The sequence below is a fragment of the Mixophyes fleayi genome (genome assembly GCF_038048845.1).
Source record: "Mixophyes fleayi isolate aMixFle1 chromosome 1 unlocalized genomic scaffold, aMixFle1.hap1 SUPER_1_unloc_1, whole genome shotgun sequence".
NCBI classification, from domain to species: domain Eukaryota; kingdom Metazoa; phylum Chordata; class Amphibia; order Anura; family Limnodynastidae; genus Mixophyes; species Mixophyes fleayi.
Genome location: NW_027445875.1, coordinates 93,411 through 111,895, shown reverse-complemented (window position 1 = coordinate 111,895; position 18,485 = coordinate 93,411). Strand labels below are relative to the sequence as shown.

The window sequence follows — 18,485 nt, the reverse complement described above, 5'->3', positions numbered from 1 at the left end:
TTAGGACTGACCAGAATGGGAAGACTTTGGCGTCAGTTGGTCAGCTTAACATATATTGCAATATGTGGAACTAACATTACCTGTTTTTAATATAGAACAGTACTTGGTATAGCATTAATTATGTGTTTGGAGAGTGCAGAGTATCCCTGTTTTCTTGTCTATAAAATGTGGGCAACCCCCTCTTGCACCCCAGTTTGTACATGGTGAGTGCAGAGGATCTATGTCTGTTTTTGTTTATACAATGTAAGTCCCATGACTCTTGCACCCCATTTTCTACATTCTTTACATTTATTAATTCCAACTTGTGTCAGGTGAGTCCCAGGTGTCCCATGGCTGCTAGTGCTTGGGAAAGTCTTGCCTTTAAAAGCTGTGTGCAGGTAAGCCTTAAGCCCAGATAAAATAGCATAGCATTTGATCATGTTAGGACTGACCAGAATGTGAAGACTTTGGCGTCAGTTGGTCAGCTTAACATATATTGCAATATGTGGAACTAACATTTCCTGTTTTTAATATAGAACAGTACTTGGTATAGCATTAATTATGTGTTTGGAGAGTGCAGAGTATCCCTGTCAACTTCTCTTATTAGCATCATAAAGGACCAGGTACTCATGTGTCTTCAGGAAATTAGAAATCCACTCAGGTTACATTTTTAAGCCCCTAACAACTTTTAGAGAAAGAGTTTAATAGTCAACCTCAGAAGAACGATCTAGTCTAAACTTGTTAATAACTATGGGGTAAATGTATCAAAGTGTGAGTGTGCCAGCGTGTTTAAATGGCGGCAAATCGCGGGCAATTTTTTTTAAAAAAACTGGAAATGTATCAAGCTGTGATTTTGACACTCATGTTCAAAATCGCTGGTCATCTCTGGCGATTTTGAGCGATGTAAACACTCCCGAGTTTAGCTAACTCTCCTGTGTTTGGCAAACTCTCCTGTGTTGTAACAGTGAGTTGTAAACACATCACTGTTACACTGACCTGTCATACAGCTGCCAGAGCTCCGGCAGCTGTTAAAATGTTAAAGAACATATAAAAGTTTTTTTTAAAAAAAAAGCGTGGGGTCCCCCCGCTATTTATGCTTAACCCTAGTGCTGCCTGACTAGTGCTGGTCCCGTGAAAATCGGGGAAAAATTTTGCGTGGGGTTCCCCCGATTTTCACTTTACCAGCACTAGGCAAACCAGCCAGGGTTGGCGGCACTATAGCAGGGGGACGCGCGGCAGCAGTCCCCCTGCCATAATGACTAACCAACCCTAGACTGTTCAGCGCTGGGCTGGATTCCCTAGGGAGTGGGGTCCGCTGAAAAAAACGAGCGGGCCCCCCCCCCTAGAAAGAACCAGCCCAGTGCTGATAGCACTAGGGCTCTTCCTACTACCCCTGGGCTGTGGGTAGTAGGGTAATACGGCGTAAAGTAGTAAAAAAAAAAAACTGACACCAATTTTGTTTGTGGAACTACAAGTCCCAGCCAGCCAGGTTGCCAAAAACAGTGTGGCCATGCTGGTGCTTGTATAACTACAAGCACCAGCATACCCACTGCAGCCAGGGCATGTTGGCACTTGGAGAACCACAAGTGCCAACATGCCCTGACATCCCTGGCTTGCTGGGCCCTGTAGTTCCACAAAGAAAAAAGTTTACAAAGCCACAACACCCTCATACAAACCACACATATTTATTAAAAATAATAAACCCCACAATAAAGACACTAACCACCCTCTTTTAAACCACAAGTATTTATTAAAAATAATAAAACCCAAATACTTACCGATGATGTCTTCTTTCTTGATGGCTTGGTCCTGTCCTTAAGTATTTGTAAATCCATCTTGCCGTCTTGCCCCAGTCCCAGCCATTTATACCTCCATAAGGGAATCTTTTCCAACAGGAACTCTTCGCCCAGAAGGGGCACATATTTGTAACATCCCGACTCTTTAGGCTTGATTAAAGTTCTTAAAAAAAATAAACTTGAGGCCCCGCAGTGTAACAGTGATGTGTTGATACAACTTGAGGCCAGGGCAGTGTGGCCAGGGCAGTGTAACAGTGATGTGTTGATACAACACGCTGCTATCAAGCAGCGTGTTGTATCTGGCGTGTTTAGAAGCAAACTCTCCTGAGTTTGCTAACTCGCAGCTTCATACATTGTAGACTTGTATAGCTGCAGTGGCAAACAGTGGTGAGTTTGATCTCTGGCGATTTTGCAAGTATCGATTTTGACAGAAGCAGATTTTGTATGAAACCTCAGCTTCATACATCGGCTAGTTTCAACTCTCCTGAGAAAATCGCTGGAGTTGCAAACTCGCAGCTTGATACATTTACCCTTATATCCTGATTAAGGTGGAATCTAGATAATACTTTTAAAAGAAAGGGGGACTTGGAACATAACACCGCCCTGATAACCCCTAAGTCAGAAACTCTTCTCGCTGAGAGCCCCTAACTCAGAAAATTCTGACTGAGCAGAAGACACCACAACTAACCTGTTTACATCTTTAGAATATCTGTGTACCAAGACCTTCTTAGGGATGTAGAGCATTCCTGCTGAGAAATATCACTACCCTGTAACAAAAACCGCAGAGATCGCCCAGTGCATGATCCCCCCGACTTCATCGGCAGGGAGCTCTTGGACCCCCATTGGTGATCAATGTACGCCACTGCTGTTTCATTGTCTGAACTAATTTTTATTGGTTTTCCACTTAAAAGAGGTTTGTCTATGACAACAGCCTTTAAGATCGCTCACAGTTCTAGAACATTTATTGGTAATCTTGATTCCCGACGTGACCATAACCTCTGTAAGCGTCACCGCCTCCCAACTCTGTAGACTGACATTTGTTGTAACAACAATTCAGTCCCAAATCATGAACAGATGACCCTTGGTGAGAATGTCAACCACCAAATGAGTGATAGATACGTCGTTGAGGACAACCTGATGAATTAACTGGATAGGAGATTTGATTAGTAGTTTTATCTGGTACCTTGAGTTAAATTGAGCAAAGTGAACTGCATCAAATGTATCAGATAAATGGTATAAAATAATGTTCAAAGTTTCCAAGGCTTAATTGCTGCCATTAAATATCCACTAATTTTCTTTAGACAGGTGACTGGCACACCTGTAATCCCCAGTCCATGTTAAAACAATCAATATTATAGTGAATTATGATGTAAACGTAAGCAGCTGTTATATCTCCCTTAATGGTTCAGTGCCACAATACACCAGCCTTATGTGTATAGATGTAGTAACACAAATAGTTGATAGTTGTTAGTAAAATATCAGTAAAACAGCATAATCATAGACAAGACCACTGACACGTTGCACAAATATAATCTTGTCCTGAAGTTGCCTTGACAGGTAGAGATAGATATCACCTAATACTGGAACAAGTTGATGTTTTAGAATCCTTTTCCCCATGTGGCAATATAAACAGCCAGAATAACTTGTATTCACAAATCATCCTGCTGGAGGGTCATTTCCTCACAATGAAGCAGAATAGTAGTGATAGAATATCCTCCAAGTATTATCAAACACAGTGGCAATGTTTTTATATATTAATTTTATTTATGTTTTGGCGCCCCTGATTGTTTATATTTACTTTGCATCAAATGTATACACCATCTTTCCTAGAACTCTCATGCCTAGACGACCTGAGACCTGAGACCTGAGATCTGTCTGGCAACCAGTAGAAAACGTATTTTTCTCTGCAGAGAGAAGACCTTGTCTTGTAATAAAAAAAAAAAACTACAGTATATACTGAATTATGAGGAGAAGTCCCAGGAAGATCATTCGTCTGGAGGAGTTTTGGTAATTTATGAGCCATCCTTGAGACTCTAAAACCTAGATTGTCATCTGCATATGAGCACAGAGCTTTGAGGAGCAGATAATCCAAACAAAGAGTGAATGTCATGCCTCTGGCTCTGAAAAGAGTCCCCATTGCTGTCATGACCTTTGTAAGGACCCATGGAGCAGTTGCTAGGGCCCAAAATTGATAATGTGACTGTACCGAAAATCTCAGAAGGCACTGATGACCCTCATAGATGATACATGTAAGTATGCATCCTTGATGTCTAAGGACACCATATATTCGCCCTTCTCCATGCTATTAATCACAGATCTCAGAGACTCCATCTTAAATCTGTTGACTTGTAGATGGATGTTGAGGTCTTTCTAACTCAGAATGGGACAGAATGTTCCATCTGGTTTCTGAACTAAGAACTGGATTGAATAGAACCCCATTCTTTTCTGTTGCATTGGAACAGGGATGACCACCCCTGAGGAGACTAAAAATTTAATTGCCTCAAACAGGGCCAGTTTCTCTTTCATGTCTCCGGGAAGACCTGTGGTGTAATATCACTTGGGCAGGGGCCTCCATTGATCTAAAATGTTGCCCCAATCAATGATTTTCCTCACCCAGGAAGTTGAATTTGAAGTGGCAGTAAACCACTAGTCCCTAAAGAGAAGAAGATGGGCTCCCACCACAGGAGATCCTGGATGGTCCATCATGCTGTCTGCTTCTCTGAGGGTTTATTGGTTGTTCTTTTCCCTGACGAAGCCTGTATTACTCATTGTGTTCCTCCACGGAGAGCGGCAAACTGTCCCCTAAAGTAAGAACCCCTTTCTCTTGCAAAAAGTTGAAAGGATCGAAACCTTGGACCTTTAGGTTTAGAAGCATTAACAGGGAGGATGGTACTCCTTCTCCCCAGTAGCCTGGTTGATAATTTTATCCAACTCAGCACCAAAGAGGGCGTCACTAGAAACGGAAGGGACTCCAGATGTCCTTTGGATTCTATATCAGCCTCTTAAACCTCGAGACAGACTGTTCTATGGGCACCCATAGCTCAAGCTGAATTATGAGCAGCTATAAGACCAGCATTCAAAGCTGCATCACAGAGGTACTCGAGGCTTCACTGATATGATTAACCATTTTTATCAACACTGACCTTGACGTACCGGAGTGAAGGCCCCCTAAAAGCTGTTCAGAAGCCAGAATGAGTCTGAGGGAGGTTCCATCCTTGAAAAAGACTTTTAAAGTTGAAACGCGTCGGTGTAATACAGATTGGGGAGCTCTGATTGCCTGCTACATGTGTTTGGTGATTATAACATCGTGATCCCAACCGCTGAAGTCTTTTGTCTTACACTTGATTTCATTGAGCTTGTGACCCGCTCACCTTCTGGTACGGGCAGTTGAATCCCGGTCAAATGGATTTTTAATATGTTTTATTAAATTGTGTTTTACGTACTACACAAGCATGTCTTTCTTTTTTCTTTATATTACATTTATAATTATGTGGAGAGGTGAAGATTGAAAAGACGTCTAAACCTCATCAGCTGCCGCTAATCCGAATACGGGAATCAGCTGTATCGTGGACATTTGACACTGAACTCTTTGGAGAAAACTGCAGTCTATCATCTTATACAAGTAACTGCTACGTGAAAATCAATTACTACTTGACTAAGTTCATTTCTTATAGCCTGCAACTTGAAAAATCTCATTTAGAGTGTGAAGAATACGACTACCATTTGAAGTCAGTAGTTGCTTAAATGCCCAGTCAAGTCTTCTGTATTTTATCTGATTCTTTATTATTTTTTGTGAATGGAATAGATTGTTATCTTTAGGATAACAGTTTAAAATCTTTTTCTCTGTATTTTTGGTTAACAGAAAACCCAGTAGCGCTGCAACGATGTCCTTCCAACCAGCTCCAACATTAAATTAATAGTGTTACCATTTAAAAAATAATATTTCCCTCCCACAAACAGCCGCTCACACACACATAATGTACATAATGTACATACACTGGCCCCTCTCACACACACATAATATACAAACACTAGCCCCTCTCACACACATAATATAAATATACTGGCACCTCACACACACACATAATATACACACACTGGCCCCTTACACACACATAATATACATACACTGGCCCCTCACACACACATAATATATATATACTGACCCCTCACACACACATAATATACATACACTGACCCCTCACACATATATAATATATATATACTGACCCCTCACACACACATAATATACATACACTGGCCCCTCACACACACATAATATACATACACTGGCCCCTCACACACATAATATACATACACTGCCCCTCACAAACACATAATATACATACACTGGCCACTCACATGTTGTATTAATACACTACCCCCCCCCCCCCCCCTCCAACTTACCTTTTTCCAGTTGTGCAGTCTTCTTTCTCTTCACACATGGGACGGCACCAGTCATGTGGTGCACGTCCCATGTGACACGGAGCAGGCCACACATAGAGGAAGGAGGGGACCGGACACCTAGCTATAACACCAGCCCCGCAATTTATTTATTTTCCTTGTCCCCATCTGCTTTTCCGCAGGCCCCCTAAGAATCACTGGGTCCTAGGCAGGTGCCTAGGTTGCATAGTGGTAAATCCTGCCCTGGGCAGAGATTCCCATTTTCTCTATTCTCCTTTTAAAAGGGATAGAAGAAAAGAAAATTACATGAAGCTTAAACCGTTTATCAAATCGAATCCAGAATTCTCACAGAAATTAATCTTTTAAATAAGGACATTTCAGGAGACACAGGGTCCTGTCCTGAATATTAAGTGTGCTACGCACAGCCCTCACTACAATCTCAATCCCTTGTCTTTTAGAGAAATCTTCTACAAGTTATGAAGCTTCCTCTAAGTCTGATTCTCACATGAACTATGGTATATATTTGGTTTAGACACTAAGGAATCCAAAGCCTTTTCTAAAGATGAGGAAACCCTGAACACACTTGACCAGACTGTAGGTCCATAGCAGCTCATCTGAGGCAGCAGGGTGAGATACAGAGCTGGATACAGTACCAGAAACATCTATTGAGAAAATATGCATTCACAATATTTTGCACCAAATTCATATTGTAGGTGTTTATTGTATTATACAGACTTACCAATAAAGTCACCCAGTCACAGAATTCCTTATTCACTTGCTTGACTCTTTCATCTGGTGCAGGAGTGTAAGGTCGAGTTATCTTGGACCTTTTCTCATCCTTTACAGGCTCTCCTTGCTTAGAAAGCCATGTGTATGGATTTCACAAGAACATACAATTGAAGGAATTAACTCATCACAGTAACTTAAATAAATACAATTTTATAGACTTATACATGAAAATACCCATCAAATGGTGTATATTAAAAACTGTTTTTGCCCCTCAATAAAAGGAACTCTATGACCAAAATCTCACACAAACATACTTACAGAGAAAATCAGCCACTTATTTATAGCTCCACATTAAGAGCCAATTTAAACAAGTCAAATTGATAAATTGGCATTTTATACAGATTTAAAAACATGAAAAATCTTGCTGGGAGTTCCCATAATTGAAGTAGGTCATACTGTGCAGTATAAGTTGAGAGGAAAGATAATTGGTGCTGACTGTACATTTAAAAAAATGTCATCATGAAGTACAATTAAATTTTAATGTAGAATGCCTCCAATATAACAGCTTTTGAAACAGAGCCACACTCCACATAACACAATAGGGGATCAGTATGCCATAAAATGTAATAACTTTTGCTTTTACAAGACTGCCAAAAGATACCATTTCCACTTCTAAAGACTGTAGACGCTATTTGTAGGTTGTATGCCAGATATAATGGGCTATATATGGGATAACAACCGAACTAAACATTCCTTACATTGCTGATTGCCTGGTACTGGCTTGGCGTGATCTCCCACTTTGTACCTCCTGCTGCTCTGTTGGTGGAGTGCTGTACTCTTCCTCTTCCTCTTCAGGGATAGCTTCATAGGATCCTGAGGCGCTTCTTAATCTCATCTCAGGGTCAAGAATGTCCACAATTTGTTCAAACATCTTCACAAAAGAATTAATTACACAATTAGAAGGTACTTTAAAAAGCTACAAAGGTGAGTTTCAAAGTTGGTAATATGCAAAGAAATTACAATGGCATTATAAAAAGAAGCAGGAAACACTGTAGTCAGATTCAATTTACATATATATATATATATATATATATATATATATATATATATATATATATATATATAAATAAAAGAAGAAAACAGTCTAAGAGCTCGAGGGTTAAAACTGTAAATAATTGCTATATGGTGGGCTGTGTAGGATGGACAGGGGTAATTTTGTATTAGTTTTAGAGCTCCAAATTACAGAAAATCCCACCTCAAGTTTCCAATATTCTGGATGAAAAGACTTGTATAAGACTATATAATAGTGCTAAATGTCATATACTTGCAAGCATATGACTGTCCAAAATGTTCATGAATAGAAGAACTGTTTTGTTTTGGGGGTTTTTAATAGAAGTTGCAATCAATAAATGCTCCAAATAGTTGTGAAACGCGCAATTCGTTCAATCTAGCATGAATTGTGTTTTCCACCCTCGGATAACTTTATTGGTTGCACATATCCTCCTGCAGCTTTCACTAAATACAAAATGGCTTATCTTTCTAGCTTCATTTTGTGCTCTTTAGCCATGTATTTATATGATCATTGTTTTACTTTGTGGCCACGGCATACAAAACAAAGCTGCTCTTTGTTTCAAAGGCAGAGAGCACCGAAGATCTGTGTTGTAGATGAGGACAATAAATCATTTTACATAAATTTTACTACAACATAAAGTGGAAGAGTAAGCCAGCACAATAAAGCAATGTATTTAGTAAAAACTAAAGGATGTCTGGTTTATTGGCTACTACAAAAGTCCTGTAAAGGTAGGAAACGACTATAAAGAACATGCATGAATAAACTATTATATGTGTGAAGTTATTATGTGATATAGCAATCTAAAACTTAACCTTTTCTTCATATAACAAAACAGAATTGCTAAAGGTAAAACACCAAAGTAAAAACAAATGCTATAAGGTACAGCAGTCCTGTGTTAGATCCTACTATAGTAAATAATTACTATTAAAAAAAACAGCATCTCAATAACTACTAAACCATACAGTGAAAAACAATAAAATAGTTTGTAACTAACAGTTATAGAAATTCATAAAGTTTTCATTCTATATAGAATAATTTGTGTTTTGATTTTCCCATGTTCCTCCTAACCCTCTCATCGCTGATTTCTCCTGCCATTGCATTCTCCTTCTCTTAGATGGCAAATTAAGCATAAAGCTGAAGTAAGACGCAATACATAGTAAAGCAGATGATAACATATTAGTATACCATGCATAGGACATAGATTGATCCTTAACTGTAAGCTAGATAAGAGTTAATAGATGTCTAAGATGTTCTGTTGTCATACAGCTCTTTTGAGTCTATATCAAGGGTTATAAAACATGGTAGTTTTTCAAAGTCAGATTTTCAGTATGCAGTCATTTCATATATAATGCATATAAATACACTGATTTTGTTTAACGCCTTTTTTCTGTTACTGTTTTACTGTGTAGGATGCTATAAGTTGTGTCTTACATCAGGTGGTAGACCTTCTTCCAGGTGAGGGTAAAGGGCCAATGGATGTTGTGTAAGGCCATACTCTATCTCTGCAATGTATTCTTTGCGTGCCTGTTGCAGTGGAAGGAGTTTTGAGACTCAGGATTGCTCTTTGGTAAACCTCTTCCTAGGCTTCTGAGCAGACTCTTCATCAACAGCTGCATTCTGCAGGACAGGAACATGTCCTTTAGTGGATGCAATGTAGGAAGTGTCAGAAGAAGAGGGATAGCCATCTCAGAAATCATCAACTACTCTTGGTAGGAATTTCCACTGGCAGTCATTGAGAGCACCAGATAGATTCAATTTATGGTTGGATTCTCTGAGAAATTTTTTATGCAGCCTCTCTTTATACCTGCAACAAAACAAGAAATGCACATATATACCACACTTGTAACAGCCTGGTTCTATAAAGCTCTACAGTAATACAAATATTAAAGGAACATGATCCTGCAATCAGGGGAGTAACTAGAGATTTGTGTGCCTCATAGCAAAATTTTCTAAGTGCACCCGTGTACTGCCCATGGGTGGAAAACATATATATATATATATATATATATATATATATATATATATATATATATATATATACACCGTATATACTCGAGTATAAGTCGACTCGAATATAAGCCGAGGGACCTAATTTTACCACAAAAAACTGGGAAAACTTATTGACTCGAGTATAAGCCTAGGGTGGGAAATGGCGCTATATAAATACCGTAAATGGTGATGATGATGATGATATCTGTCAGTTTATAAAAATACCCCCCCCCCCCAAAAAGAATACAACAAATCTTTTGAAAGACTATATGACACAGAAATACACATTTATCTTTCCCTGTTCATCTTCTTATAAGTGATTTATATAAACTTTTGACTAGGACTGCACTGCTATAGACATTAATATCTCTGGGGATAAGGCAATGGGACCGTGGGTATATATCTTTGCATGTGTATTTATATTATGGTGAGGTAGCTGAGCATAAAACATTACCTCTGTGTGTGCAATGATGTATTTTTCAGGAAGCGTGGTATTGACTGGAGCCAGGCTGCCCCCCTCTCTCCCTGAATGTCTGTAAGACTGTCTGTGCCAGAACGCACATGCGTTCCACTGCGGAACTAACGGCAAGCACCAAACTCTTGTGAGTTGATTTTTTTTGTCCACCAAACTCTTCAGTTAATGTTTTCCTTCTCTTTCTCTTCAGCCCTTAAGCGGGCTGAAGCTATGGAGGCAGGCACCACCCTCCTTACGGCCGTGCATTGTAGTCTTTAACTATCACTCGAGTATAAGCCGAGGGGGGGCTTTTTCAGCACAAAAAATGTGCTGGAAAACTCGGCTTATACTCGAGTATATACGGTATATATATATATATATATATATATATATATATATATATATACACATACATACACACACACACACAAGACTTTCGGCTCCATAGCAGCTGCAACTTCTTTGAAAGGTATATAGTCTCCAAATAATGTACATATAGCTTTTCAGTTTTATTTTCCTTTTTTGGGGATAGATTTCAGTTTAAGTCATACTGACAGCTACTGATTTTCTCAAAAGCCATTATATAATGTTAAACTACAACAAGGAATCATTTATTATTATTATTATTATTAATAAAAGAGGGCACAAGTGCTGCCGTTGCAGTGTGCCAGAAAACTGAACCATGTCATGGCACTATATATTTATACAGTGCACTCAGCGATGTGCTAGTTACACCCCCCACTTGTGAGACAACCATAACATTAACAGGCCCCCAGACCAGTTTAACATTGGTTTGTTAAAGTGTCAAGTGTCTGGAAAAAGCTAATTGCCACTCAATAAATATGACTATGGGGCTCTTCACAGGATCCCCTGGTGTGGCAGGGAATAACATAACAGCCAAGAAGAGACACATGTAGGTAGGACGGGCTGACTTATTTTTTAATCAGTCCCACATTGCTCTATAGTTTTTCCCTTCTTCTCTAATTCAGAAGGAATCCAAAAAATGGAGCTTGAGGCTTATTGGGAAAAAAGTAATTTCAATCATAAATGTTTCACACATAGCGTGGAATCGTTTTATCCCAATATACTGACACTTTAGCCTGCTGTGTTTCATTTTTTTTTATAAATGTCCACCATACGTTTTAATTGTATTAACCAAAATTGGTTGTGTGAAGACAAAATGCCTTCTCTGCATACTTGCATTTTCTTTTTTTAAGTATAGCTGACAAATGATTTATGCATATTCACATAACAAGACACTCATGCCCTATGCATTATTTGGGGCTGCATTATATCATTGCACCTTGCTTTTCACTTTTCCATCCATCTAAGACGGACATCACTAGTGAAACAGGAATATTTTGTAATATCGAATGATATATTTCTTATTTAAATTCATAAAATACCGTAACTATTTGCACAAATACATACGTAAACATGCTATGTACAGGAATAGGTTAGAGAATATGCAAGTGTAGAATTATATATTTCTAAGAGAAATAGTGTATACTATATAAGAATATTATGAATATGTCGGATACATGTCTCAGCAATACCTAAATGTGTTTACACTCCGGCAACCAACCAGCTTCTCTTGTGTTCGTTTCCACGTTGGTTCCCATGCCAATCTTTAGCTTCCTTGACAACCATTGGCGCTTGTTGACGACGTCATCGACGCGGGCCGCCTTTCAGATGAAGTATAGTGTTACAGATTGGTACGTGCAAAAAGTTACCGAGCATCTTCTTAGAAAATGGTTCTCTGTATTGAATGTGAATCTACATACAACCATGTAGTTATACATTTGAAATAGAGGAAATAATTTAAATGCTGGTGTTGTATTCGTAGATATTCGTGACTGAAGCTCAGCAAGTGCAAATAATTGTAAATGAGAGACGCGAATGTGCCAAACTTAACAAGCAGCTTAGTTCTGTGAATGCGGTAGCCAAAAAATAAAAATCCCATAGTAGGCAAAGAGCTCCATCTAGTGGCCACATTAAAGATAAAGAGAAAGGAGTAACAAAATATTTGGAATGTCCCGTAATAATATTGTATTCTCTCGAATAACCCTAAGCCTAGCAGCTGGTTTTTGGGATACATTTATTAAATGCGATACATCTAATAATAATTAAAGGGACAAGCCGTTTAAATTTGATTATCTACCCTTCACTAAATTTATAATTTTGTCAGTGTAACAATAGATCCAACACAGAATACGTACAAAAATAAACAATTGCACTATTCACTTACAACGGAAGCTGTGGTAAGATAACACACGCGGGAAATCCTGTTTACCAGCTGTCAGACGGTTGACAAAGGCAACCCCAAGGCAGCTGTCTGAGACAGGAAACTTGTGCAGGTACCAAATTAAACTCTAAAAGTCAAATATTATTTTTTAGATATACCAGCAAGACAAATTTAAAGCGCACACAAGATAAAATTGTTTATGGTAGTTTGTATGAGAGCACCAATTCAGTTGTAGTTTCATTCATCAGAATGGTCAGATGCACCCCTGTGAAATATCATCAAATTTATCAGTAAAAATGAACCACAGTGTTCACCCGTCACTAAAAAAAATAATCCTGAAGCCCTGTAAGTAAAGATGTGGCGTATTATCACACTCCAAGCAAACACTATAGCAGTGGTATGAGGAATATATAGGGTTGTGAGCTGTACTGCTTAAACCCTGTTCTAATGTTGATGCTACTACAGACATATTTTTGAAATATTGTTAATAAATAGGAGCATGTCATTTAAAAGATGTTGGAACTGTTGTCATTCATGAAAATATTGTGCTTATACACTTTAATGACAAATGCAAAGCAACATGGTTTATGACTCTTTTCTAAAATGTTTTTTATTTTTATTTTAGAAATAGAGAATTTTTTTGATGATTGGCCTATGAGTTGCAGCTATGGTCTGCCAGCTTGCAATGAGGGGGGGGGTCATCAAAATCTGAATTCTTGCGCAAAAGGGCATGTGAGCCCCTCGCATTAGTCCTCAGCCCTCCAAAGCATTTATTCCAAAATGTTAACAAAACTAAAGTCCAAATATCCACTATCAATATGAAAAGTTTTTCTCCATAGAACTTAAGTGACAAAAATGTTTATTTTTTTCATGCAGTCATCTTGTTCATATGGTGGTGTCACCGTGGCAACAACTTGTAAATAACACACAACATACTGGGGCTGATGCTGGATGCACAGCAAGAGTAACTTACTCTTGAAAGAGAGCACGGAAGTCGAGCGTAACTAGGATGTTTGTTAATGCATATTTAAAAGTATTAAATAACATATCCCCATCTATGCCTTGAAAAAGATAGAATAACGAAGCCGAAACATTCTGGAAAGTGAAATGAAGGTACAGATTCCATTTTACCAGATTTAATAGCATCATGTCAGAGAGGGAGAAGGCACCTCTCTTTCCCAGGAGTTAAAGGACATTACATCTGCCTCTCACCTCAAGGCCACTGGTACAGCTCTCTGCTACTGTCATACAGGGTTTTTCTGAAATCAGCACCTGATAATACTATGCTATGTGTGTATGCTGCTCACTATGGGCCTGATACTGAGTTAGGAGCAAAGAAAAGAACAAATTTGCACCTTGGCAAAACCATGTTGCATTAGAGGAGGAGGTACATTTGAAATGTAGGGAAAGATTTATAGTTGGGATATGGCATGTCATAGATCAACTTTAATTTCAATGTAAAACTAAAACTATCAAGTATTTGTGTGCTACATGAAAAAACAGCCAGTATTTTCCTTGTGTGTAACAAAAGAAATCAGTTTGTACCCCTTGCATTGTAACATGGTTTGTCGAGGAGCAAATTTGCTCCTTGTTTTTGCTTTACTCCTCACTCATCATCAGACCCCATGTGAGTATATTTTAATATTTTTTTTATCACTATTTAATAAAGGGTAATACACAAGATCTTTGCTCTTCTTTTTCTATCTATGGTAAAATACAGTATTTTGAGTGAAATGACCTGGTCTAGGAATCGAATGGTTTTACTATCCGGTTTTACTATAGAAGAATTCCCAAGTGTTTCCTAAATGCGCAGCTATAGTAGAAATTACATGAGTGCAATCACAGGGGGGTGTTATGCCTGAATTTACCCTATACTTATGCCAACGGTCGTCTTCTGGTGGAGCTTGATTGCTCAATAAATATCTTTAGGTTGTCGAAGTCAGATAATTGGATGAAGTAAACCAAATTGATAAATATTGTTTTACCGTGCCATTGCGAATAATACGCCACATGTTGTGATGCAATTGCACAGTTTCATAACACCATTTGAAAGGATAAAATTAACTGACCTATGACCAGCAGGCAACTGGAATATCATTAACCCTGGACCAATGAAGACCTCACTAAGTGTTATCTGTATACATAGTGACATCATCAGTTTTTTTTCTATACTGAAGCTGCATATAAGCATGCTGGCCCCTATTGTTCGGTCTCTCTGATCCTGACTACATGTGACTATGACTATATCCCCTGGCCTGGGTGAAGCACTATAAGGAAAATGTAATGTATTCAGTGTTTTTATACTTTCCTGCTTTATTGTAACATCTTTAATGCGTGATAATGGCTTGCTGTAAATCCTGTTACATTTTTAGTTAAACATCTTTATGCTTTGGAACCACAACAGTTGCATTGGACAATGTTTTATTGGTAAGCGACAAGTCATCATCAGTATTTGCACCTGCCCTATAGCAGGTGCATATGCGTGTTTCTGCAGGTCTGCATCAGCCGCACCCTGTCCCACGTCTCCAGAATGACACCAGTCTGCATAGGAACATATGCGCGTACTCACTTCCTGGGCATGAGAAAAGCAATTTCACGCTGTAGAGGTTTTTATCGCACAAGTATTATATTAAGAGACTGTCGCTCAATATCCAAATGATGTGTTTAGTTTCTCCTTGTTTCTGTTCTCACAAATGTTATTATAGACTTTTTAATTATACATTTTTGAGGTGCTAACCATCAAATTATACAGAGTATAATATTTAGAATAAAATAATCGTTTTTTATGGTGCACTAACAGTTTCAAAATGTCAAAAATCTGAGTGTTAAATGTAAACCCAAAGAATTATATTAAAATCTAATTTTAATAATTGTATTAAAATTGGATTTAAAACAGCAAAAATGAATAAAGTGATAATTGTGAATAAAGTGATAATAAAATCTGCTGAATGTACTTTGCTGTCTCTTTACTATTGTTCCCAATAAATTAGTTTGTGCCTATTGTCTCACTTTATATTTTAAACTCTATGTTGTCACTTCTTAATTCCAAAATTCAGTGTTATAATATTTTTCTCACTGCTTTGACACTGTGTGGTATGTACCAAATAAACATAAATACAGTTTTGTGGGGCTAACTAGAACTGTCAGGGTTTGGGTTAATGTAGTTATAACCATAGATGTATCCTCCAATATTTATAGTTCATCTCATTATAATAATCCCTATTGAGCTAGTTGAGTCTTCTAGTTCATTAGATATTGAATTGCTTGCACTAGGTTGCATTGAATTGGTTGCACTATAGAACTAAAAATGCTAATTGGTCACCTTTACCCACATTTTCCCTTGCTGCAGAAAACCAGTTATATATACTCTATGTCTGAAGTACTTCATACATACAGACATAGGGGTATATTTACTAAACTGCGGGTTTGAAAAAGTGGAGATGTTGCCTATAGCAACCAATAGAGTATTAAAACTGATTGAGACTAAGTATACTTAGTGAACGCTGACACGCGTTTCGCTGGTGGTGCTTTTTGCCGAGTGTAGTTAGTCTCAATAATTTTCACATTCAGATTTTTGACTTTTCGAGACTGTTAGTGCACTATAAAAAACCCAAAACATTCTTTTCTTCTAAATATTAAAATCTATTTCATGCAAGATACGCTACGCAAATTGGGATACATTCCATTATAGATCACTGTCTCATGAACAGCAAATAGTCCATGTGTGATAATGTATATAAAACAGTGAAATTCTGCCTGGGGCCCTTTAAACTGACTTTAGGAACCAAGACAATTGCCTCAGTTGCCTTGCCCTTGAGCCAGTTTTGTTTGCAGTGTTCTAAGAAAGAACCTGAAATTTGATTTTCATCTCATGGGTCCGGAGTAGAAATCCACATCCGTAGCTTACATTTTTAAAATACTTATTCCAAGATAATAATCCAATGCTAAGTTACAAGCTATCACAAAGTATTAACACAATAATACAGAAATACCTTCACAATAATTGAATTTTATCTGTTACATTTAACCATTTCATCTGAAATGCCATATTATATGCACAATCCTCAAGATACATAAAGACCCTACACAATCCACTGTCCACCCTATTATTTCTGCAAGGTGGCCACTATTGCAACATCTAGCACTCTGCATTGACTTGAAAAATTGGACACTGCTGTTCAGAGAGCTACTGCCTAGAAATCAGGCCTAATCTTTCAGGTCTGTGGAGAAAGATGGGATGGTAGTCCCACAATGTAAAATTTAAATAAAACACACAACCCTCGTTACAACCATATTGCTTTAATAAAAATAATAAAACCCTTAAACTAAACCACACACCTCTTTCAAACCACATATATTTATTAAAAATAATAAATCCTTATATACTTACCATCTAATGTCATCATCTGCAAACGATCCAATCTTGTAAGCTCCATTAGGCTTGAAACCAACCGTAAAACTCCCCATAATATTCCACAGGTCCTGGAGTAGTTAACAAAAAAAATAAACCCCCCAAAAATATTCCAAATGTTCTTGAAAATAAACTTATTTTGTTCAGTCTAAAAGACCCCACAATAGTCAAAGGATCTGACATGGCAACATAAAAAACATTAAAAACGACTGTACTATGATCTTCTATGGAAGATCAACCACTGCAGAATGGTATATCAACAGACCTGATGTCTATTTATACAGTAGATCAGTGTTTCCCAAACCCAGTCCTCAGGGCTCCCTAACAGTGCAGGTTTTCCATATCTCCTTGCTGGAGCACAGGTGTATTCATTACTGACTGACACATTGTATCAGATCCACAGGTGGTCCTAATTATGTCACATGTCATCCGGAAAACCTGCACCGTTAGGGAGCCCTGAGGACTGGGTTTGGGAAACCCTGCAGTAGATGGTTTCCCATTACAGTCTGGAATTATGTAAGTAAAATCTTTATAAGATTTCCAAATTATCTTAGTTGAATCCCCGCTAATACTATTATATTTATCACCAAGGGATGTCAACTGAAAACCATTTAATTTAGAAAGTTATTCTGAAACAAAGGGATCAAGTACTGTATCTATAATCTTCCTGACACTGGATGAACTAATTGTTTTCAAGAACACGGGACACATAATTGTATTGGGTAACTATCACAACTCACATCTTGGAAACCCTACATATATCACAAAAGGTACTATTTCTATTGTCTCACGGTTGGAAATATTGGAAATATATAACCGTTCTATTGGATATTACTTGGATCTTTCAACATTATCCATTTTCGAACACCAATACTAACTGAGATTGTACATTTGACAACCTGAACACTTGATTAACATTTACCTGATTTTTAAATTTACCTCTTTCAAACAGATAATTGCATGTCACTCATAAGATACTTACATGCTTTGTTTTCATTGATAAGCATTTTTTAGCGCCTTATTTGAGTATGTAATAACATTTATTAGAGTTACCACGTATTGGGCCTGATTCATCAAGGCATGTATCTGCCAATTTTGAGCATACCGTACGCAGAATCACTCTGCGCTTTGCTCGAACAGACAGATACGGACGCGAAACAAAGACACGGACATATACGCAAACAATGTTTGTGCGATAGTGAGCACGAGGAGCATTTACTACAGCTTCTGACTTTGTGGAGTGAACTGGGCGGGGAATGAGCGTTTTCCCGTAGTCAATATAGTAGTCAAACTCGAGCACACGTAACCGCGGCCGTATCAAGCTCTACACACATCAAAGTTACTTGTTTTTCTGCCGTATCTCTTGCACCAACTCTGGGGCTAGTCTAAGTCCCGATCAGTAATTA

At 38.1% G+C, this 18,485-nt stretch overlaps 1 pseudogene; it reads right to left on the bottom strand.

Annotated features, from left to right (window-relative positions):
- The window catches only part of LOC142109482 (protein FAM47E-like), a 41,159-nt pseudogene extending 24,024 nt beyond the window's left edge, over positions 1-17,135 (bottom strand).
- Positions 17,136-18,485: the final 1,350 nt, after the last annotated feature.